Source organism: Heterocephalus glaber, unplaced genomic scaffold, assembly GCF_053883595.1.
Source record: "Heterocephalus glaber isolate CG9 unplaced genomic scaffold, H.glaber_assembly_v1.0 deba00001429, whole genome shotgun sequence".
Lineage (NCBI taxonomy): Eukaryota > Metazoa > Chordata > Mammalia > Rodentia > Bathyergidae > Heterocephalus > Heterocephalus glaber.
In genome coordinates this window covers 12,265,078-12,289,509 of record NW_028258294.1, presented here as the reverse complement: position 1 = coordinate 12,289,509, position 24,432 = coordinate 12,265,078, and the positions used below count along the sequence as shown (strand labels likewise).

Below are 24,432 nucleotides of genomic sequence, written 5' to 3'. Positions count from 1 at the left end.
CCTTTGTTCCTGGGTTTGAAGAATCAACATAGTGAAAATGGCCATACTTGCAAAACTGCTATATAGATTCAATGCAATCCCAATTGAAATCCCAGCAGCATACTTCATGGACCTTGAGATAACAATCCAAAAATTCATTTGGATTGGGAAGAGACCTAGAATAGCAAAAGCAATTCTAGACAATAAACACAAGGTAGGGGGTATCACAATCCCCAACTTGAAACTATACTACAAAGCTACTGTGATAAAAACACCATGGTACTGGCAAAGAAACAGACCTGAGGACCAGTGGAACAGATTAAAAGACACAGAAACTCCTGACACACTCAGCCACCTCATCTTCGACAAAGGAGCCAAACACCCTCACTGGAAGAAAGATAGCCTCTTTAAGAAATGGTGCTGAAAAAACTGGGTTTCAACTTGCCAAAGATTAAAACTAGACCTATACCTCTCACCATGCACTAAACAAAAATCGCAATGGATTAAGGATCTAAATATTAAAACAGCAATGCTGAACTGGCTAGAAGAGAGGTTAGGTAGAACTCTTGAAGATATTGGTGTAGGAAAGGATTTTATGAACAAAACCTCAGTTGCCCATGAGCTAGCACAATCGACAATTGGGATCTCTTCTTATTAAAAAGCTTCTGCACAGCAAAGGAAACCACCAACAGTGTGAAGAGATAACCTACAATGTGGGAAAAAATTTTCACCTGCTGTTCCTTAGACAAAGGTCTACTATCTCGAATCTATAAAGAACTTAAAAAACTCAGACCTCCCAAATTTAAAGACCCAATCCAAAAATGGGCATCTGAAATGAACAGACATTTTTCAGATGAAGAACTAGAAATAGCAAATAAATATATGAAAAAATGCTCAGCATCACTGGTCATTCAAGAGATGCAAATGAAAACAACACAGATTTCACCTCATCACAGAAAGAATGGCTGCTATCATGAAATCAACCAGTAACAAATGCTGGCAGGGCTGTAGGGAAAGAAGAACCCTGCTCCGCTGCTGGTGGGAGTGTAGACTGGTGCGAGCACTGTGGAAATCAGTATGAAGATACCTCAAAGAACTAGGACTGGAAGTCCCATTTGACCCAGCTATTCCCCTGCTGGTTATCTTCCCCAAAGAATTAAAAGTATCATACCACAGTGATATATGTGCACCCATTTCATAGCAGCACAATTTGTAATAGCTAAAACTTGGAAGCAGCCGAATTGCACATCAAGTGGAGACTGGATAAAGAAGACGTGGTGTTTTTAAATGAAATGGAGTGCTACTCAGCCATAAAAAATGAGAAATTAGAGACATTTATAGCTAAGCGGATGCACATTGAGGTGATACTCTTAAGTGAAATAAATAGGACACACATGTATAAATACCGAATAGTTGCTCTGGTGTGAGAAACTGAAAGTGTAAATAAGGATCAAAAAGCATAAGTGATATTGTGAAATAGGAAGAAAAGATCTAAAGGAGAAGGAAAAGTGGGAGGTGTTGGAGAAAGGAAAGAAGGGAATGACATTAATATAAGAAAATGAAAAAATGGAAACAAAGTCTTTGTAAATAGGGAGGAGTAGAGGGGTTGAGGGAGGGCAGGGGGATGGGGAAAAAGTAAGAACCAAGAGAGATTATGTAAAGGTGCAAATTTCCAATGATGAATGTCATTATGTTGTATACCTAAAATGTACTCATAAAATTAATTTAAAAATTTTAAAAAAAAAGAAGTCCCTCCTCTGCTTTGTTGGTGCTGAGGATTGATAAGAGTGCAATGAGCTACATCCTCAGCCCTTTTTTAAGATTTTGAGAAAAGATCTTGCTGAGTTGCCCAACCTGGTCTTGAACTTTTAATCTTCCTTCCTTGGCCTCTTGAGTAGCTGGGATTAGAGATATTGTGTGTCACAATATCTGTCAAGGAATTTTGTGTTTCACAAATGCAGGCATATCAAAAGGACACCTCCATTTATTGAGGAAGTTTCAGTTTTTATGTACAAGCATGATGCTTATGCACTCTCAATATTGTGATAATGTAGTTTTGAAGAATCAAATTTGCAAAAAATACATGAAACAAATTAGAATTCTCTAAAAGTCTTTATAAAATTTATGCCTTTGGTATTGAAAATGATGCAAAGATGAAATACATTGTACAGCATAGTATAAAAAATACAGCCTGGGGGTGTACAACTCAGTGAAAGAGTGTTAGTCTCACATGTGCAAAGCCCTGGGTTCAATTCCCAGCAATGTATACACACAAATAATGCTGACAATTTAAATTAGCAGGAAAAAACTAGAGGTACAAAACATGAAAACTTAGCATATAAAAATGTATATTACAGAGATAAACTATGAGCAATTGCAAGGAGATAGTCCATAAGTCCTGACCAACTTTCAGGATCACTAACTGTATTTTGAAGTTTCACATTAAGATGCATAGTTCTTTTAGAGGCCTGGGCCTTCTTAGAAAATACATTCATATGCAGTTTCTATGTGACTATTTGACATTCTTCTATGATTCAACGTACAGTTACATGAGCATTTCCTATTAAAATTTCCCATTTTCTGCACCATGCTTCTATGTTGTTTTGGTACATAGAAATCCATTCTGTAAGCACTTATGTAAAGACCACAAGTTTGGCAGAAACAACACTGGCTATGAAAAAGCAATACCATTGCATTATCTTTTTATCCTACCATGCATGCAATTATTTTCAAACAAGCTTCTTCAGATAAACATAACTCTCTTTTTTTCTTTTGTTTTCTGAGATAGTCATGCTGTGTAGTCTCTGCTGGCCTTGAATTTGCTGTGGAACCCAATATGACCTTGAATTCATTATCCTGCCACTCTAGGGTAGTGAGGGCTGGGATTATAGATGTGCAGCACTACATCTGTCTTTGACTCTAATTTTTTAAAAGCTCCTGGAATTTAATCAGCTGGAAGAAATGCCAACATAGACAAATGACACATTTATACTGAAGTTTTCATCATTGCCATTTCATAAGACCAGTATTCTCATGAATTTTCTGTCAAATACATAGGGATAAATGAAAAAACCTTTATTTTTAATCACATTGAAATTCACTTTTAGAAGTTTTGATTACATGTAATTCCAATCTGTCATGATTTGAGAATTCACATGAAATCCATTTTCTTTACCAAATCTTCAAATAAGCCTTTAAAAAGTATTTCAGTTTTTCTAGTTATTAATACATGAAGGGGTAGATAAGTACTAGAATTTTCAGGTCCAACAATGGCATGAATTGCATGTATTTGATTTAAAAAAAACCTGAAAACAGTTTTGAAAATGCCATCCATTGGCCAAAGTGAAGAATGCATTAGTTTTTTCCAAGTTAGATTTAGTGGTAAATATAAGAAGTTTCTTCTTCAACAGTCAAATCCCTAATCCCATTTAATGTGTTTTCTAACCTCTATCTATATAGATAGGAACCTCTGTATATATCTTCAAGTATTATAACAAACTAGTCAAATTGTTTTGTTTTCTGATAATACGTATTTTTACAAAGTGAGCATGGTACTACAGATGCAGGGGCAGAAATAACACATGACTGAATAATATGAGTAGGAAGATTTCTTGTATATTTCACTTGCTTTCTCACATCTGTAATCTTAGAGATACTGCACTTTTATTTCATTTGGAGAGTAGTTTTGGTCTATAATTTTTCTAACTATATGTTGTTCATCTGATAGTTTAGTTAAGGCTAGAGATGTAATTCAGTGGAAGAATTCTTGCCTAGCATGCATGATGCCTGGGTTCAATCCTCTGTACTACAAAAAGGAAACCCAGTTATTGCAATATTTTTTTCACAGCACCAATTATAAATGGTTTTTAAAGTTTTATCTTTTACCATTAAGTAGCCTAAGTAAAAGTACATTCTCACAGCTTCATTTTTCAAGAAAACAAATTCACAGATTTCTTCCATTGTGTTGCAAGGAATATAGTAAGAAGTAACAATACTCAGTTTCCCAAATAGCAAATCTGTGCAAGTCAGGGTTCTCCCAAGAGACAAAACCGTTAAGACGTGTATAGAGGACTCACTGGGGGAATTGGCCCACATAACTATGGTGGCTGAGAAGTGGAGCTCCTGGGATACCAGTAGCAAGGTTTAGTCCAAGATTGAAGACCTCAGAAGCAGGAAAGCCAATGGTGAAACTCTCAGTCAGAGGCCAAAAGCCTGAGGACCAGGAGCCACTGGTGTTAAGTCCCGGAGTCCAAAGGCCAGAAGTTGATGTCCCAAACAGTGGGAGAAAACTCTGTCCTAACTCTGAGAGACCAATTTACCTACTGTACCTGTTCTCTTGAGGCCCCTGGCCTATTGGATGGTGCCCACCCACATTGAGTGGTCCACATCCACCTACCCTACCCAGACTCAGACATTAGTCTCCCCTGGAAACATCTCCACGACATGCCCAAGATAATGCTTAACCAGGTTTCTTAATACATAATTTACTTAACAACTACCATGCACACAACCGAAAATGTACTAATTCTTTCCCCAGAATTCTTCTTTCTATCCCTCTTACACAAACCAGTTCTTTTCAAGGGGAATTGTTGTTTTCACCAGGATTTCAACATTTGGGGCTATAATCTTTCAGGACTGTGATTTTTTGAAGATTCTAGACTTTAGAGATTTAGAGCTTTTGAGATAACAACCTTTGGAATTACGGATTTTGGGACTGTGTCTTTCTGCACTATGACGGGCACCACTCATTTAGTCCTTTCTCACAATCTATGCAGTCTCTCATTTGTGCCACATGCCTTCTCAAAATAGCATGACTACTTTACTACTACTTTATGTAGATGGTTAACATCAATGTAAGACTTTTTAGAAATCTCATTTAAAATCTGGCTCAACATATGAATACTAAAAGTACCAACAAATTCTACCAGGAAAACATCATTTTCACTTCCAATATCAAGCACTGAAGCATCCAATGGAAACTTGTGATTCTGCCTCCACCTTATTAGTCAAGTCATACTTTCTTCCCCAAACCAGGTTTCTTCTGTATCTCCATATTCTCTGGAAGTTTGTAGTTCTCTCTCATAGACAGCATTCTAATGCTCTTGAAGGCCCAGCACCTATTGGTCAAGGTCATCTTCCACCATCTGCCCTCTCCAGATTGCGGAACAGCACCAGTGCTCATTTTGCTTTGCTACCTGATCCACAGTTGGGCCCCAGACATCTTATAGTCAAGTTTCTAAAGGTGAAAGACGAAGAGAAGATTTTCAAACCTGTAAGAGAAAAGAAACATAGCACATAGGGGTGGTCCCATTCGCTGAACGGGAATCTTCTCAGAGGAAATCTTACAGGCCAGAAAAGAATGACATGGGATTTTCATAGTACCAAAGGAAACAAAAAAAAAAAAAAAGAAAAAAAGAAAAAAAAAGAAAACTGCAGGTGGAGAATATTTTCTTCAGCGAACTATCCCTTAGAAAGGAGCAGAGCTAAAAACAGTGTGGTGGTACACACCTGTACCCCAGTAGTTTAGCAGGTGAAGCAGGAGGATCAAAAGTTTGAGCTCAGCTTGGGCAACTTAGTGAGAGCCTGTCTCAAAATTAAAAAAAGAAAATTAAGAAAGAGATGGGGATATAGCTTAGTGTGAGGGCCCTGGGTTCAATCCCTAGTATAACAACAACATTAAGAATTAAGATATTCCCAGACCAAAAAAAGTTGAGATAATGCATCTCCCCTAGACTTATTTTAGAAGAAATGCTAAAAGAAGTTCTTCAAGCTGAAAGAAGATATTAATGAATGAGAAGAAAAAAATGGAAAGGTATAAATACAGCTAGTAAGAGTAATCATACGAGTGTATTCAGAATACTCTAATACTATAAATATAGTGTGTAAATCATTCATATGAAGAATAAAAAACAAAAACATAACTACATTAGTATGTTAAAAATAGGAATGTGTAAAATGAGCTATCACAAATTCAAAATATGAGGAGGAATGGAATGCAAGTGAAGAGTTTTCTTCTTAGCATATCCTGTTCTTTATTAGTTTTTGTTCTTACCTTTATGATATGTTAAATTGGTATCATTTTAAGATAGATTGTTATAATCAGAAGGTGTTTCTTGTAAGGCTCATGGTAATTACATAGCAAAAATCTCTAGTAGACAAGCCAAAAACGATAAGCAAAGAATCAAAACACACTACTGGGGTAGTGTAGTCACTTGACCACAAAGAAATAATGTAGGAGAGAGAAAAAAAAAGAAATGACAACAAAACTAGACAACAATTTACATACCAGCTGTAGTAAGACCCAACTTATCAATAATTACCTTGAATGCAGATGGATTAAGTTTTTCAGTTAAAAGACACAGAGTAACTGAATGCATTAAAACAAAAATGGTATGTTGCTTATTCACTTTACCTCTGAAGATACACATAGGCTGAAAGTAGGGGATAGAATAACAAATTCTATGCAAATAGAATCCAAAAGTAGACATATTTATATGAGATTAAAATAGACTTCCAATGAAAAGCAGTAAAAGAGACATGGAAGGTTGTTATACAATGATAAAGAGGTGAACTCAACAAGAGGAAATAATGACTCCCAATATGTTATGTGCCCAACAATGGAGAAGCCAGACAGATAAGACAAATGCAACAGATCTATGGGGAGGGATAGAATTCATTTAAATAATAATGGGATTTTAACAGCTCACTTTCAGCAATGGATATTCAGATAGAAAATTAATGAATAAATGTCAGAGTTAAACTGTACTCAAGACTAAAATGATCTAACAGATATTTACACAACATTCCATCCAACAACCATCAAATACACATTATTTTCCTCCCTAGCATGTGGAACATTCTCTAGGATAGATAATATGCTAGGTCATAAGACAAGTCTCAAAAAACTTTTAAAAATTGAAATCATATCAAGTATGTCTTTTGACGATACAATAAGGCTAGAAATCAATAATAAGAACAACTAGGAACTACAAAATTCATGGAAATTAAGCAACTTACTTCTGAATAGATAAGTGGATAAAGAAGATATTAAGAAGGAGCTAAAAAATGCCTTGAGAGAAATGAAAATGGCAACACAATATACCAGAACCTATTGGATACAGCAAAAGCAGTACTGAGGGAATTTAAAGCAAGCAGTGTCTGCTTCAACAAAGGAGGAAGATCTCAAACAACCTGTCATTCCATCTCAAGGAACAAACCAAACACCAAGTTCATAAAAAGAAATAGTAAAGATTCAAGCAGAAATAAATTAAATGAACACAAAAAGTTACAAAAGATAAATAAGTCCAAGAGCTGGTTCTTTGAAAAGATAAACAAAATAGAAATGCTTTGTTAAACTAAGCAAAAGAGGGAAGACACTAGTAAATAAAATTAGAAATTAAAACAGAGACAGAACAACTGACATCATAGAAATATAAAAGACCATAAAAGGTTATTATGAACAACTACATCCCAAGAACTGGACATATTCTCAGACATACAAATCTTATAAAGGCTGAACCATGAAAAAGTGCAAAATCTGAAAATATCAGTAAGAGGCAATAAGGTTGAACCAGTACTAAAGCACCTCCCATAGACATGAGGTACAGTGTGGCATGTGCCTGTAATTTCAGCACTCTGGGAGACTGAGGCAGAAGGATAGTAACTTTTAACTTAGTGTGGGTAATTAGTGACTTAGTGAGAACTTGTCTCAAAATAAAAAATGATAAGGGGCTGTGAGTAGCTCAGAGCAAAGGCCCTGGGTTCAATAAATACCATAGTAGTGTGCATGTGCAAGTACATGTGGCAAGGCACAAACCAACACAAAACCACCACCACCACCAACAAGCCCAGAACCACATGGCTTTGCTGCTAACTTTGAACAACATTTAAAGAAAAACTAATAACAATTCTTCTTGTAATATTCCAAAAAATAGAAGAGGAAAGAACTCTTCCAAACACTCAAAGAGGCTAGTATTATCACAATACCAAAACCAGAAAAGGACAAACACTACCCCCACAAAATTCATAAAACTACAGGCCAATATCCTTAATAAACATAGACATAAAAACCTCAGCAATATACTAGCAAACTGAATCTGACAGTACATTAAAAAGATTATTTGCCATGATCAAGTGGCATTCATCCCCAGAATGCAAGGGTGGTTCCATATACATAAATCAATAAATTTGATACACTACATCACCAGAAGGAAGGACAAAAACTATATGACCACCTCAATTGATACAGAAAAGGTATTTTATAAAATTCAACATTTCTTCACGACAAAAATGAACAAATGAAGTATAGGAAGAATACATTTCAACATAATAAAGGCCATTTATAATAAGCTAACAACTAATATTGTACTGAATGGCAAAAAGCTGAGAGCTTTCTCTCTAAGATCTGGAATGAGACAAAAGATGCCCATTTTCACCACTTTTTTTCCAACTACTGTTGGAGGTTTTAGCTAGAGAAATAAGGCAAGAGAAAGAAATCAAGGGCATCCAAACTAGAAAAAAATAGCCTAATTGTAACTGGGTTTTTTTTGGTACCAGAGATAGGACTCAGGACCTTTTGCTTGCGAGGCAGGTGGTGGAACCACTGAGCTAAATCCCCAGCCCCCTGATTGTAACTGTTTATAGATAGATCACTTGATCATGTATATTAAAAAAAAACTCCACTAAGAATCTGTTAGATTAAATGAACTCAGCAAAGTTGCAGGGTAGAAAATCAACATATAAAATCAGCAGCATTAATATATGCCAACAGGGAATTATCTGAAATAGAAATAAAAAAGCAATTATTTGCCACATCTATCAAAACTTCCTATGGATACCTTTAACCAAAGAGGCGAAGGATCTCTACAATAAAAATTATAAAACATTGATGAAAGAAATTAAAGAAGACATAAAGGTGTGTAAAAACATGTGTTCATGGGTTGGAAGAAACAATATTATTATAATGGCCATACTGCCTAAGGCAACTTATAGGGTAATTCAATCTCTATCAGAACACCAATAACATTCTTCACAGAGCTAGAGAAAACAACTCTAAAATTTATATGCAACCACACACACACACAAAATCCTCAACTAGCCAAAGCCATCTTGACCCAAAAGAATAAAGCAGGAGGCATTATATTATCTGACTTCAAAATATATAACAAAGCTGTAGTAACCAAAGCATCATGGTAGTGGCCTAAAAACACACCAGTGGAACCGAATAGGAAACCTAGAACTAACCCATGTATCCACAACCAACTGATATTTTGACAAAGGTGCTAAGAACACACATTGAAGGAAGTAGTCTTTTCATTAAATAGGACTGGGAAATTGGATATCCACATGCAGAAGAATGAAACTCGACCTCTATCACCAGTTACAAAGATCAACTAAACATAAATAAACCATTTAAATATAAGACCTGAAACTGTGAAACTACTAGAAGAAAACAGGGGAAATGCTTCAGGACATTGGAAAAGGTGAGGAATTTTTTTTGACAAGAGTCTGGAATCCTAGGTAACAGAAGCAAAAATAGATGAATGGGATTGCCTCTAACTAGAAATCTGCTGCATAGCAAAGGAAGCAATAGAGTAAAAGACAACCTATAAAATGGGAAAAAAATATTTATAAGCTATGCATTTGACAAGGGGTTAATATTCAGAATACCTGTATATAAGGAGCTCCAAAACCTTAATAGTAAAAAAACAAATAATCTGATTTTAAAATGGGCAGTAGTTCTAGACATTTCTCAAAATATGCAAATGGCCAACAGGTAAATGAAAAAGTGCTCAGCATTACTTATTATCATAAAAAGGGCAAATCAGAATCATAATGATATATTAGGTCACTTCAGTAAGAATGGTTATGATCAACAAGATTAAAAAGATGTACTGGAGAGCATGTGGAGAAAAAGGAACATGTTGGCAATAATCTAAATTAGTACAACCATTGTAGAAAACAGTATGAAGAGTCCTCAATAAATGAAGAATAGAGCTACTATATACAGCAATTCTAACTGGTGTATATCTAAAATAAATAAAGTCAATATGTTGAAGAGACATCTGCACTCCCATGTTTGTTGCTGCATTATTTTCTATAGCTAAAAAATGGAAACAACCTAAATGTCCATCAACTGATGAATAGATAAAGAAAATGTGGCACAGATATACTATTCAATAGTATTCAGCCATTAAAAAAGAATGAAATCTTGTTATTTACAGCAACATGGATGGAACTGAAGCTCAGCGTTTAATGAAATAAGCTAGGTACAGAAAGATAAGTACTATTCATTCATCTAAAACAGTTGATCTCTTAAAAGCAGAGGTCATCAGAGACTAGGAGTTAAGGGAAGGATGGGAAAATACTAATCAATGGATACTGAGTTACATTTGGATAGGAACAAGAAATTCTGGTATTTTATTGACTATAGATAACAATATACAGTGTAGTCCAAAAATTTTTACCTTAAAGAAGTAGTATGTATTTGAGGGAATAGATATGTTAAACCTGGATTAAATTGTACAATTTTAATGTTTTTATGTATCAGTTAAAAATTTAAAAAACTACCACAAAGAACACTTGGACTTACAAAGTTGATCTTTCCCCATTCCTTCTCTCAAGACAAAAATGTCCAGTCTTCTTTTCGTCCTCTGATTACTTAGCTCACTATTGTGTAGCAAATTATTGGTTAGCTTGTTTATTGCCTTAGCAGACCCAGGTGAGCCCTATATATCTGGAATTTTGAGTCTGTAAAAATTCAGTAAAGCAGCTGGTGCCGTAAATGAGTTTGACAAGTCTTCATTCAGCTACTGTGATTGAAAAGGCATTGAAAATTGTGTTTTTCTTTCTTTAACCCTGTAATTGTTTTCACTTCTAAAGACTGGGTTAATTATATAGTGGCTATTTTAGGGTTGCTTCTGCCTACATAATATTTGTATTTAGTGGTTTTTTCCTTGGATAAAAATCAAGCTTATTCTTAGGTACCAGAAATCAAAAGGAAAAAAACCAGCAGCTAACATTTGTTCAGTAACAACCATTCAATGGTATATTGTTGTCATTACAATAACCATGTGGATCAGAACCATGATGATAACTATTTTATTTCAAATTACCACACATTCAAGTTCCTTGTCTAAAGAAACACAGTTAGAAAAGCAGTATTAAGGTAGTATTAAGACCAATGTCTAATAACCAAAAACACAGGCACTATACTCCCTATGAGTTATCATAGTTTTTATGTAACAATGTCTAAAAGTTAGTCTTGCCATAACACCCTGCCTAGGAATTTATAGACTTACAAAGCATATTAACTCTTCAGGGGCTGGGGATTTAGCTCAGTGGTGCAGCATCTTCTTTGCAAGTACAAGGTCCTGAGTTTGATCCTTGGTACTGAAGGAAAAAAAACCCCAAAACAACAAAAAGCCAAAGCATATTAACTCTTTAGTAGTAGGCACACAATCTTTTTTCAGACTGAATTTTAAATTGTTGTTTAAATTACTTTATTAGAATAACGTAGAAGAAAGTAGAAGTAACTGACCTTTCAATTTTATTTGTTACTTTCATTTCTCTAAAAATATACAATCATCAAGATTAATATTAAGATCTGAAATATTACTGTTACTTTCTTTTTTCTTATGCTGTAATTAGAGTAGTCAGAAATAACACAGAAACTTTTAACCACCTTTCTTTATCTCATATTACCAATCTCTATGAAATGTGAGGCTGAGAAAGGATTATTGTGGGATAGAATCAGGTAAAACTTTTTTTTTTTTTTAGCTTTGGCCAAGTATAGATCTATTCTAATAATGTTTTATCATTAAATAAGCCTTCTTAATGGCCTTTCCTTCATTCTATTTCTTTTTGAAATTAAGCATAAGCTATTTACCCTTCCTCATACTAATTTGTATATTTTGAAATGTTCTGAAATAGCACCATACAGAGGATTATATACTTTGATAGAAATTTTAAAAAGTTTAGTTGAATGAGCTCACATTCAGTGGGAAAATAAGTGACCAGTCATTTTTTAATGAATTCATTGTTATTTATAATTTTTTAAATTAATAAATGTTATTTTTGAAAGTACTATTAAGGTTCAGAGGAAGATTGGGTAGGAAGCATAGAGCTCCCATATATTCTCTGTATTCCCCCAACCATCACTTCTTTTAGTTTTTTTTCCCCAGAAAAGAAGATTTCATGAATGAATAGCAACCTTAGTCCTTTTATCCTTTTTGCAAGGGCATGTACTGAGAGAGGAAAAGAAATGTGCCTTTGTAGAATTTTCTGTCAGGTAATGTACTACATGAAGAGCCATGCAAGCTATGAATTTCTTCAGCTGAGGGAATTCTGGAAATGAAGCATGTGCATGCCCTTGGGTTCTGAGAAGATTGAGGAGGGAAATGGTTGGTGTTTGAGTACTGCTTGTGGGATACAGGAAAGAAGCTTGAGACTCCTTGTAAGTAGCTGGTGCATGGAAAGGAAAGAGAATATACAGACACATCTAGGCCCACCAGAGCACAGGTCAAGCAGATTAACTTCTAATGGGAGATATTTTAGTAGCTTTATCACAAAACATACAGACATTTTTTTACAATAGGAGACCTTGAATATGAAGAGACAAGCTGGGAAGTCCACAGTCAGGAATGAGAACTAAAACTCATTGGTAAAAACTGGTCACCACCTTAGCGGCTTGAAAGACCTGTGAAGGCGTATAATGCAGAGATGACTTGGAAGTTTGAGAGATATCGCAGATCAACTTTCCTTCCTTCCTCTCTCCCTCTTTCTTCTCCTCCCTCCCTCCCTCCCTTCACATTTAACTACTAGTTGAGCATCTACATCAATGTCAAGCACTTTAATGAGGACACATTAGTAAAAGAGACTGAAACAATCCCTCACATTCTTGCCTTCGTTGTGATAGAAGAGCATCAATAAAAAAATTTAAAGTATGCTAAGGAGTGCAGTGTTGTGAGAAAATCAACAGACAGAGTACAAGCATTAGGTTGGAGGACAGGGTATGATTGGTTTGGGAAGAGCTCATGGAGACCATGCTTTTTTGGCAAAGACAAGAGGAAGCAAAAGAATAAACCATGAGATATCTAGAGGAAAAAGGAGCAGCAAGAGCAAAGGCCAGAGGCAAGAACTGCCTTATAAAGTTAAATATAACATTTAGCCTTTGACCCAGTTACCCCACTCTAAGTATTTGTCTGAGAGAAATGAACATATATGTTCACACAAAGACTTGTAAATGAATGTTGATGCAAACTTTATTCATATTAACCAAAAATGGAAAACATACCTAAGATCTACCAAGAGGAGAAATGAATAGTGAACTGTGATATATTCTTAGAAGAGAAAATAAATATGAAAATATGCCAGAACATAAACAAATCTCAAAAACATTATGTTAAGTCAAAGTATTATACACTAATGAATATATATTATTTGATTCTATTTATTTTAATCTAAGAGCAAACAAAACTACAGTGACAGAAATTAAGCAGTGGCAATCTCTAGAATGGGTGGGAATTGAATGGAGAAGTCCCTGAGAAGGCTTTTGACAAAGCAGAAATGTTCTATATCTTAATTTGGGTGGTAGTTACATGAGTGTATATAATTGTCAAGATCCTATGAACTGTACACCTAAGATTTGGACAGTATTGTATGCATATTATGCATCAATTTTATAATATGCCTGGAGTATTTGTTGAGGACAAGCATGGAATCAGGGAGAAGTAAGCAAGGCAAAATGAAGCATGAGATGAGGCCAAGGATGGAATAGGGACTGGAGTTATGGTTTATATCTAAAATGTCTCCCAAAAGTTTCATGTGTTCAGAGATGGGGCTTTCAGAATGTCATGGGATCATGGAGGCATTATACTCATCAGTGGATTACTCCATTGATGAGTTCATAGCTGAAAGTGCTGTTAGGAGGAAGGGTCTGACTGGAGGTGAGGCACTAGCGATGTGACCTGGAAGGTCTTGTCTCAGGATCTTCCCTTCTTCTTGCTTTGCTTTTTGGTCACCATGGGTTAAGCAGCTTTCCTCAACCAGGCCTTGCTGTCATGCCATTTCTGCCTTGAATCCAGCTAATCATGGACCGAACCTTCTAAAACCCTGAGCCCAAAAGAATCTCTCCTCCTTTAAGTTGCAAGTGGTGGGTATTTTGTGCCAGTGACAGGAGAGTGACTAATACAGGCATGGTAACCTCTGGCTTTCACTCTGGATGAAATAGGAAGCCTTGGCAGGATTTTGTTCAGAGGCTTGAAATGATGTAATATATGTATTTTTGTTGTTGTTGTTGTTTGATACCGGGGGATCAAACTTGGGACCTTGTGTTTGTGAGGCAGGTGGTGGAACCACTGAGCTAAATCCCTGGCCCATGTAATATATGTTTTAATGGGATCACTCTAGTTGCTATTTTGAAAGAATGTGGAAATAGGGTTAAAGCAGGCAAATCTGTTAGAAGACCATTGCAATAATCTGATCTAGAGCTGATGATGGCAGGGAAGAAGATAACAGCAGTGAAGAAGATAACAGCAGTGAAGATGGTAAGAAGAATTTGGATTCTGGATTTAAATTTAAAGATAGAAATGTTAGGACTGTGGAGATGTGAGGCAAGAGGAAAAAGGAATAAAAATGTCTCCAAACTTTAGCTTGAATAACTAGAAAGTAGTAGTTGCCATTAACTGCACTGGGGAAGACTTCTGATGGAGAATGCTGTGTGGACATACTAGCTTGAGATGCCCAGTGAACAGTCACGTAGAGAGAATGATCAGACAGTTGAAAATTGTGAGATTTTAATATGTGAATATTATAAAAAAATCACCAAACTAGTGAGATCATCAAGAAATGAAGTGTGAATAGAAAAAAGGAGAGGTCCAAAGCTATTTGGAGGTGTTATTAGCTTGCCCATGTTTGGCAGAAATGCAAAGGCCACCAATAGGAGAGGAATGGAAGACCCATCATGGGCAGGTGCACAAGATAAGATGTGGTCTCTTCTCCCATAGCTCCTTTTCTGACCTAACATCAGAGGAGAATGGAAAGCAGTATGGGGAGGGGCAAGGACAGAGAAGACAACAACCTTATTTTGTTTCCTCACACTTCTCTCAAGCTCTTAGGCTCGTAAGCATAGCCTGTGCTAGGATGAAGAGAAAGAGAGCTTTGGATGAAGAGTGAGGTTAACATTAAAGGAACAACATTCAGTTGTAAAATTCAAAATGTGGAAGTGACTGCAAAATGTTATGGAGCCAGAGTGATACTTTAAGAGAGCCTTCTACTCACTGTGGGAAAGTGTAGGCTATAAAACAGCATGGGATGTGTTCAGTGCAGCACATGCAGTATCAGTTATTGGGGAACTCCCCCAAAGTTTTACCATTTATATTCCCGTGAGTTAAGACTGCTCATAAAACTTGGCTTTTTGGTTTCTGATGCAATAAAATCTATAAGAGAGACAGCTCTGGGTATTCACTTGCTCACTTTAAAATAAGTAGATTGAGTATGGAGATACCTCAAAGAACTAGGACTGGAAATCCCATTTGACCCCGCTATTCCACTGCTGGGGATCTTCCCCAAAGAATTAAAAGAATCATACCACAGTGATATATGTGCACCCATGTTCATAGCAGCGCAGTTTATAATAGCTAAAACTTGGAAACAGCCCAAATGCCCATCAACTGGAGACTGGATAAAGAAAATGTGGGTTTTTTTTATAAAATGGAGTACTACTCAGCCATAAAAAATGAGAAATTAGAGACATTTATAGCTAAGTGGATGCACATTGAGGCAATACTCTTAAGTGAAATAAATAGGACACAGATGTGTAAATACTGAATAGTTTCTCTGGTGTGAGAAACTGAAAGTGTAAATAAGGACTAAATGTATAATAGGTCATGTGAAATAGGAAGAAAAGGGGCAAAGGGGAAGGAAGTGGGAGGGCTAAGGGAAAGGATAGAAGGGAATGGGATTAATATGAGAAAATGGAAAAATAGGAACAAAATCTTTGTAAATAGGGAGGGCTGGAGGGGTTGAAGGGAGGGCTGGGCAAAGGTGAAAAACAAGAACCAAGAGAGACTATGTAAAGGTGCAAATTTCTAATGATGAATGTCATTATATTGTATACATAAAATGTACCAATGATTAGAATGAATAATTGATAGTGTAAAATAGGAATAAAAGGTCCAAAGGGGTAGGGGTAGTGGGAGGCGCAGGGGAAAGGAAAGAAGGGAAAGGAAAAAATGCTGAGAAATCGAAAAAATGGAAATAAAGTCTTTGTAAATAGGGAAGGGTGGAGGGCGTGAAGGGAGGGCTAGGAATGGGGAAAAAATAAGAACCAAGATGCATTATATAAAGGTACAATTCCCAATGAGAAATGTAATTGCGTTGTATACCTACAATGTACCAATAAAAGAATTTAATACAAAAAAAAATAAGTAGATTGGTCAGGATGATAATCTGTGAGATGATATCTAAATCTCAAACTCTATCATTTGATTTGAAACAGTACAGATCAATGGTAGTACAGTGGCAGGTACTAAATCAATATTTTGCTAAAGAGTTATTGTTTTTCTTTCATACTACATTTGGAAGAACAGGATTTGACCATTTGAACTGTAGTGAAATTAGAGCTTTTAAAAATCTTATTATTAAAATATTTTTAAAATTCTGCCTGTGAGGTAAGCATTACTAATAATTAAGGAGAAATATAATTTCTATCTATTTGCAGAACATGTTTGTCAGTGAAATTTTAGTTTATGCAGATACCTGCTTTCCAGAGTTTAATGAGAATCTAAAAATAAGAATTAATGTCCTATATGGAGATAATCTGACATATTTGTCTGACACAAAGAATTCCCAACTTTGAGGAACATATCTTTCCAACTTATGTTTTGGTTTCTTTAAGCCCCTTAAACAGTTATCTTTTTGCAAACTTGATGATGAATGTGTTCCAGAAATGATTTCCTACAATTTTTCCACATTAGTGTAGAAAATCAGCTAAGGTCACTAAATGCAAATCAGTGATTTTTACCATACACAATTTATTCTAATTTTCCTCTTGGGAAAAAACCTTGCAATTGAGCACATTGGTTTTCAGCAGACTTAAGGATCATTTTGCAACTGCAAATACAAAAATATTGAACCTCAAACAGCAACTAATGGTCATCTGTGTGACTGTATGTTATAAAAGAAAAAATGGCTACAGAAAGCAACTCTTGGAATTCATTTTTATTTTGAGCATTTTTAAATTTTAAGGATTAATAAAATTATCAAAAATATGATTATTTTGAATTTATGTGTATTATTCCAATGAGTGTGCGGAAACATTCATTAAGATTTTACCTCATATGTTTCACCTTTGGTAAGTACTGGTTGGCCAATTGATTGGGTTTTCACAGAAATGGAGGAATTAAATATGGGAAAGGTGTATTTCATTCATTTAATTTTTCACTTTTATAATGGAAGTGAAACTGTTAACTTTCTCTGGGTAGTATTAGCAGGCTAAGATGCTAATATCAGAAAAAATTTTTAAATGGCTTAAAAGTGTAAACTTAAATTCTTATCTAGAATGTTGAAAATTGTGACAATTATCTTGACTGTGAAGCATTTTTCCTTTTATTCTTGTATATATATTTAAAAATTCTATAAATGCTATTTTCTTTGGAAACATATTATTTTTTGTTTCCAAACATTATTCTTGGTTTCCAAATGTGTATTTACAGATGTAGATGTAGGAGTGTATATGTGGAGAGAAATATAAAACATTCCATGTGTGTGTGTATGTATGTGTATGTGTTCTTGTCTTTAATTTGCTCACAGTAAGTTGGACAGGATGGCAGTCTACAAGATCATTGCCTTTTCATATATATATATATACATATATATATATATACACACGCACACATATATATGCTATGGTATGTACAAATTCTTAACATAGCTACTCAATAAATTGAGAGAATAGTAATAATAACAGCCCCACTTTATGGATGAGAAAATAGGTCCAGTAAATCTAAGAAAATGTGCTTAAGATGACACAGGCAGTTAACTGCAGATAACAATTGATCGTTTCTTAGTCTATTTGACTTAAAATACAATTTTTCACTGCTGTGCTATTCTCTTTCTGAAAACCTTCTATGGAAGCAAATCTGCCAAGAAAATTAATGAGGGTTAATTATTTGCCTTATAAATGAATTCATTGTAGAGTTTATGCAATGATCAACTCTTATATACATTCATTGTAATGTATTAGGTTTCTAGGAAAGCATTATAAAATATGACATGTTTATAAAAATTAATGCCATACACGTATTCTGGGCTTCAAAAGTTCCTTGTTGCTTTCTCCCATAATGCATTACTTCCTGACATCTTGATTAATGTCAAGAGTAGAATGCTGTACTGAGAATAGATCAACATGGAAGGGATTAAGGGTACTCTCATAAATAGTGGAGGTTTCATGGGTTGCTACAGTGTATCAGGAGTTCAAGTACTGGCAGACAAATATACAAAACAACTCCCCTACCACTAAGAACCAGGAACAAGTATGCTAAAATGGCAATATGCCGGTAATTTCACAGACATAGAGAGATATTCTCACTTATTTCTAGTAATGTGTAAACATGTTTCTTAAGCCACAATAGGTAAGGGATAAAAATAACAGGGTCAGAATAACAGAACAAATATGTTTCTTTGGCTCAGCCTCATTCATCCCAGACTTCATTAAATCTTTACTCATTACTTCTGAATTATTCTCAAAGTATTTTACCAGAACATATATACAAAAGCTATCGTTTTACATCTTTCCAGCCCCAGCTTTGCTGGAGAGAGTAAGGTCTGCTGCCAAATTTCCCAGTGCCAAAGAAGCAGATGCTGCTGCCCAGGGTTCTTGCCTTGGCACCTTCCTACCTCCTGGTCCCTGCTTTCCCCAGTACTGAAGCTACTTCACTGTGCCAAAGCCACGGATGTGGGCAGCTTGGTGCAGAAATTTCATATTGTGTTCACCACTGGTGTGTGGAGAATTCCCCCTCTCTCTTTTGTATCACACTCCCAGAATATGTGTAACTCATGTCCTCAGGCCTCATCGGTCTGTTGGAAGAAAGGATGTCACATTAACATAATGCCTAGCATTTGCTGGCTCCTTTGCCCTCATTTATAAAACTACAGTAATTTTTCAATGCTTGTCTTTGCTTGAGTCTTCCCACTTAGTGTGGGGGTCCTTAGAGAGCAGCTTTGTGCACTCAGAATCTTCTTGGCAGTCTGTTTAATTTTTTGATACAGATTTTTCTACCCACTGAGTCCTGCTTCTAGCTGTTTCCTCTTTACTCCAATCATTTTCTTTTTCCTTAGAAAGTTTCAATGAAAAGATCTTGGAAACAGTCATAATCCCCAGACACATAATCCTGAATTCTCAGGCAGCATGGCATCTTTGTCATAAATTTTTGTGTTGCTTAAGCAGGTTTAAATTAGTGCCTGCCATTTCCAACAAAAAGAATTAAATGAAAAAAGCCTGGCAGGAAGCAGTGGTGCTTCTGTTTCTAAACATAATTATCTTGTTATGTTCTGAATCTTTTAATTTTTTTAGAATTCCTAATATTGACCCTGAACACTCTATCACTAGTTATAGCTTACATTTTCTCAGATTAATTAAATATTGCAGACTCAACTGGTTTCTCTAATATGACTTGATGTTAGCATTGATTAAATAGTTTTTGTTTGTTTTAAATTATTTTAATTAACAGAATTATATGTATTTGTGGTGTACAGTGTAAGATATGATGCACATATATATTGTGCAATGATAAATCAGGGTAATTATCATTTCTTTCTCCTTAAATATTTACATTTCTTTGTGTTGGGAATCTGAATTTGTCTCTTCTTTAGATGACATATAAAAACTTCTTGTAATCAGTAGTCACCTTAATGTTCTGTAGAGCGCTAGAACTTGTTCTTCCTATTGTTTGATAATTTGATTTTTTTTCTCTGGTATTTCAGAGTTTAAAATTCTCAGTCACTTAAGTTATGTTTTATAAACACTTGAATTGAAATCTGTCCTTTGAATTGAAATATACCACTCTCATGGCAAATCTACCCCTAATTTGCAAATATAAGGGACATTGCATTAGTGACATTTCCATTATTATAACAAGTGCTTGAGACAAACAGCTTTAAAAGGTCAAAGTTTGTTTTGGCTCACAGTTTTGGAGATTTCAGTTCATGGTTTTTGGCCCATTTGGTATATGTTCCATTTGGTATATCACAGTAGGAGCACACGACAGAAGTTGCTAGACTTAGGGTGGCTGGGAAGAAAAGAGGGAGAAAAAGTTGTGTCCCACAATCCTGTTTAAGGGCATGCCCACATGTGACATAAGACCTCCCATTGGGCTCTTCCCCTTAAAGGTTCTGCAACTTTCCAATAGTGCCAAACACTGAAGCTTTCAGGGACATTTCAGATCCAAACTATAGCAGGTATTTTAGCAAAGAGAACTGCAATTTGGCCCTGATCTGTCACTTTGCCCGTAAGTCCCAAAGGACTTTGCCTCAGACCTTTAGTATCTCTAAAATTATTCATCATCTAAAAAGCAGATCAGTGATGAGGTGTTATAAAAAGTCATTGAAAGAATATGAAGTCTTATAAAATGTAGAGATCATTAATAAAAATAAGCCAAAGTAAATTGAAAGTTTTATAACACTTTCTCAATAGAAAATAGGCTTGTACAATTTTTTACATTTGAATCCTTTTTATAATAATTTTGGAAGTGCTATAAGAAACATTTCAAATAATACTCAAGTTAAAATTAGTAGAGAACTAACAAAGATGTATTTGAATAATGCAGATTTTTGGCAAAGTCAAATATGTATTCAGACACTAATAAATAATGTAAAAATGCATTTTTCCATCAGAATCTTCCTGGTAGTCTTTTAGTATTTTTTTTCCCTTAAATTCTTTCACTGGTACCTTTTAGGTATACACTACATTTACATTTATCATTGGGAACTTGTACCTTTACATGATGTATCTTGGTTCTTATTTTTTCCCCATTCTCTGCCCTCCCTTCCCTATTTATAAAGACTTTGTTTCCTTTTTTAAATTTTTTCATAATTTTTCCTTTCCTTTTTTTCCTTTCCCCTACCCTCCCACTTCTCCTACCTCTTTGGACATTTTCTTCCTATTTTGCGTTATCAATTATTCATTTTAATCATTGGTACATTTTAGGTATACAATACAATGACATTCATCATTGGAAATTTTCACCTTTACATAATCTCTCTTGGTTCTTATTTTTCTCTATTCCCCTGCCCTCCTTTCAACCCCTCCATTCCTCCCTATTTATAAAGACTTTGTCCCCATTTTTTCATTTTCTCATAGTAATTCCATTCCCTTCTTTCCTTTCCCCTACCCCTCCCACTTCCCCTTCCCCTTTGCCCCTTTTCTTCCTATTTCACATTATCTATTATACCTTTTTGTCCTTATTTAAACTTTCAGTTTCTCACAGTAGAAAAATTATTCTGTATTTACACATGTGTGTCCTATTTATTTCACTTAAGAGTATCATCTCAGTGTACATCCATTTAGCTATAAATGTCTCCAATTTCTCATTTTTTATAGATGAGTAGTACTCCATTTTATTAAAAAAACCCCACATTTTCTTGATCCAGTGTCCAGTTGATGGGCATTTGGGCTGCTTCCAAGTTTTAGCTATTACAAATTGTGCTGCTATGAACATAGGTGCACATATGTCACTGTGGTATGATTCTTTTAATTCTTTGGGGAAGATCCCCAGCAGTGGAATAGCAGAGTCAAATGGGACTTCCAGTCCTGGTTCTTTGAGGTATCTCCATACTGATTTCCACAGTGCTTGCACCAGTCTACACTCCCACAAGCAGTGGAGCAGGGTTCCTCTTTTCCCACATCCCTGCCAGTGTTTGTTACTGGTTGATTTCATGATATCAGCCATTCTTTCTGGAGTGAAGTGGAATCTTAGCATTGTTTTGATTTGCATCTCTTGAATGACCAGTGATGTTGAACATTTTTTCATATATTTATTTGCTATTTCTACTTCTTTGTCTGAGAAATGTCTGTTCATTTCAGATGCCCATTTTTCAATTGGGTCTTTAAATTTGGGAAGTCTGATCTTTTTTTTTTTTTTAAAAAAAAAACAAGCTCTGGCAAATTTTATTAATGAAAAATTTTGCATGGTTTATTTTTCACTGGTCTGTTCTGGCATGCTTCTAATGATATCAGAATCACCCGGATCACTGAATGCCAGTGTGCATACTCTGTAGTATTTTCCACATGCTGTGCCCAGTTTGATATTATTGCCACTGTAGTGATGGACACCAGTTTTGGCCAACATGGCATAGTACTCTATTTCAGATTTCCTCAAAGCAGGGCAGTTTTTGGCAAGGATGAGCAATTTCGCTTTCCCCTGTCTGATCATCTTCAGTGTCTGCTTGTACCCCAGCACGTACTTTCCACTTTTCATAACAAGTTGGAGTCTAGAGTTGATGGACTCCAGAGATATTTTCATCTTCTTTGCAGCCACCATCTTTCTGCCATAGGTGTGGGATGGCCCCCAATCAAAAGCAGCCACCAAGATGGCTGGGGAGCGAGAAAGGGAGGTCTGATCTTTTTAAGTTCTTTATAGATTCAAGATAATACGCCTTTCTGAGGAACAGCAGGTGAAAAGATTTTCCCACATTGTGGGTTGTCTCTTCACACTGCTGGTGGTTTCTCTTGCTGTGCAGAAGCTTTTTAATAAGAAGAGATCCCACTTGTTGATTGTTTGTGGCAGTTCACGGGCAACTGAGGTTTTGTTCATAAAATCTTTTCCTACAACGTCTTCAAGAGTTCTACCTAACCTTTGTTCCAACTGGTTCAGAGTTTCTATTTTAATATTTAGATCTTTAATCCATTTTGATTTTAGTTTAGTGCATGGTGAAAGATATAGGTCTAGTTTTAATCTTTGGCAAGTTGAAGCCCAATTTTTCCAGCACCATTTATTAAAGAGGCTATCTTTCCTCTAGTGAGGGTGTTTGGCTCCTTTATCGAAGATGAGATGACTGAGTGTGTCTGGAGTTGTTTCTGCATCTTCTAATCTGTTCCACTGGTCCTCAGGTCTGTTTCTTTGCCAGTACCACTTGCTTTTATCACAGTAGCTTTGTAGAATAGTTTCAAGTTAGGGATTGTGATACCCCCTGCCATGTCTCTGCTACTTAGAATTGCTTTTGATATTCTGAGTCTCTTATTCCAAATGAATTTTTGGATTGTTTTCTCAAGGTCTGTGAAGTATGCTGCTGGGATTTCAATTGGGATTGCATTGAATCTATATAGCAGTTTTGGAAGTATGGCCATTTTCACTATGTTGATCCTTCCTACCCAGGAGCAGGGGATGTCTTTCCATTTTCTGATATCATCTTCAATCTCTCTTTTCAGAGTGCTATAGTTTTCAGGGAAAAGGTCTTTGATTTCTTTTGTTACGTTGATTCCTAGGTATTTCAGTTTTTTGGATGCTATTGTGAAAGGAATTGTTTGCCCTATTGCTCTCTCAGTAAGTCTGTTGTTCATGTAGAGGAAAGCTATTGATTTTTGTGTGTTGACCTTGTATCCAGCTACTCTACTGAATTTGGTTATTAAGTCTAGAAGACTTTTGGTGGCATTCTTGGGGTCTTCTATATAGAGGATCATGTCATCTGTAAATAATGACAATTTGACTTCTTCATTTCCTATCTTTATTCCCTTTATTTCTTTCTCTTGTCTAATTGCTGTGGCTAATGTTTCCAAGACAACATTGAACAAGAGTGGTGATAGTGGACACCCTTGTCGTGTTCCTGATTTTAGTGTGAAGGATTTCAGTTTTTGACCATTTAGTATGATACTGGCTGTTGGTCTTTCATAGATGATTTTTATCAGATTGAGGTAGAGACTGTCTATTCCAATTTTTTGTAGGGTTTTTATCATAAATGCATGTTGGATTTTGTCAAATGCTTTTCCTGCATCTATGGAGATAATCATATGGTTTTTGTTCTTGGCTTTGTTGATATAGTGTATTACATTGATTGATTTGCATATGTTGAAACATCCCTGCCTCCCTGGGATGAATCCCACTTGGTCAGGGTGTATGATCTTCTTGATGATCTTCTGCATTCTGTTTGCAAGTATCTTATTAAGGATTTTCGCATCTATGTTCATTAGTGAGATTAGCCTATAGTTCTCTTTTTTGTTTGGGCCTTTCTCTGCTTCGGGGATCAAGGTGATACTTGCTTGAAGGAGTGAATTCAGGACTATTGCTTCCCTTTCAATTTCATTGAAGAGTTTAAACAGTAGTGGCAGTAGTTCCTCTCTAAATGTCTTTTAGAATTCAGTAGTGAAGCCATCAGGACCTGGGCTTTTCTTAGTTTGTAAGTTTTTAATTATGTTTTCAATTTCATTGGTTGATATTGGGTTATTTAGAATGTTTAGGT

General features: G+C 35.6%; 1 pseudogene; it reads right to left on the bottom strand.

Annotated features, from left to right (window-relative positions):
- Positions 1–22,169: 22,169 nt before the first annotated feature.
- LOC147827886 (large ribosomal subunit protein eL30 pseudogene) lies at positions 22,170–22,517 on the bottom strand (annotated as a pseudogene).
- Between the last annotated feature and the right edge of the window lie 1,915 nt (positions 22,518–24,432).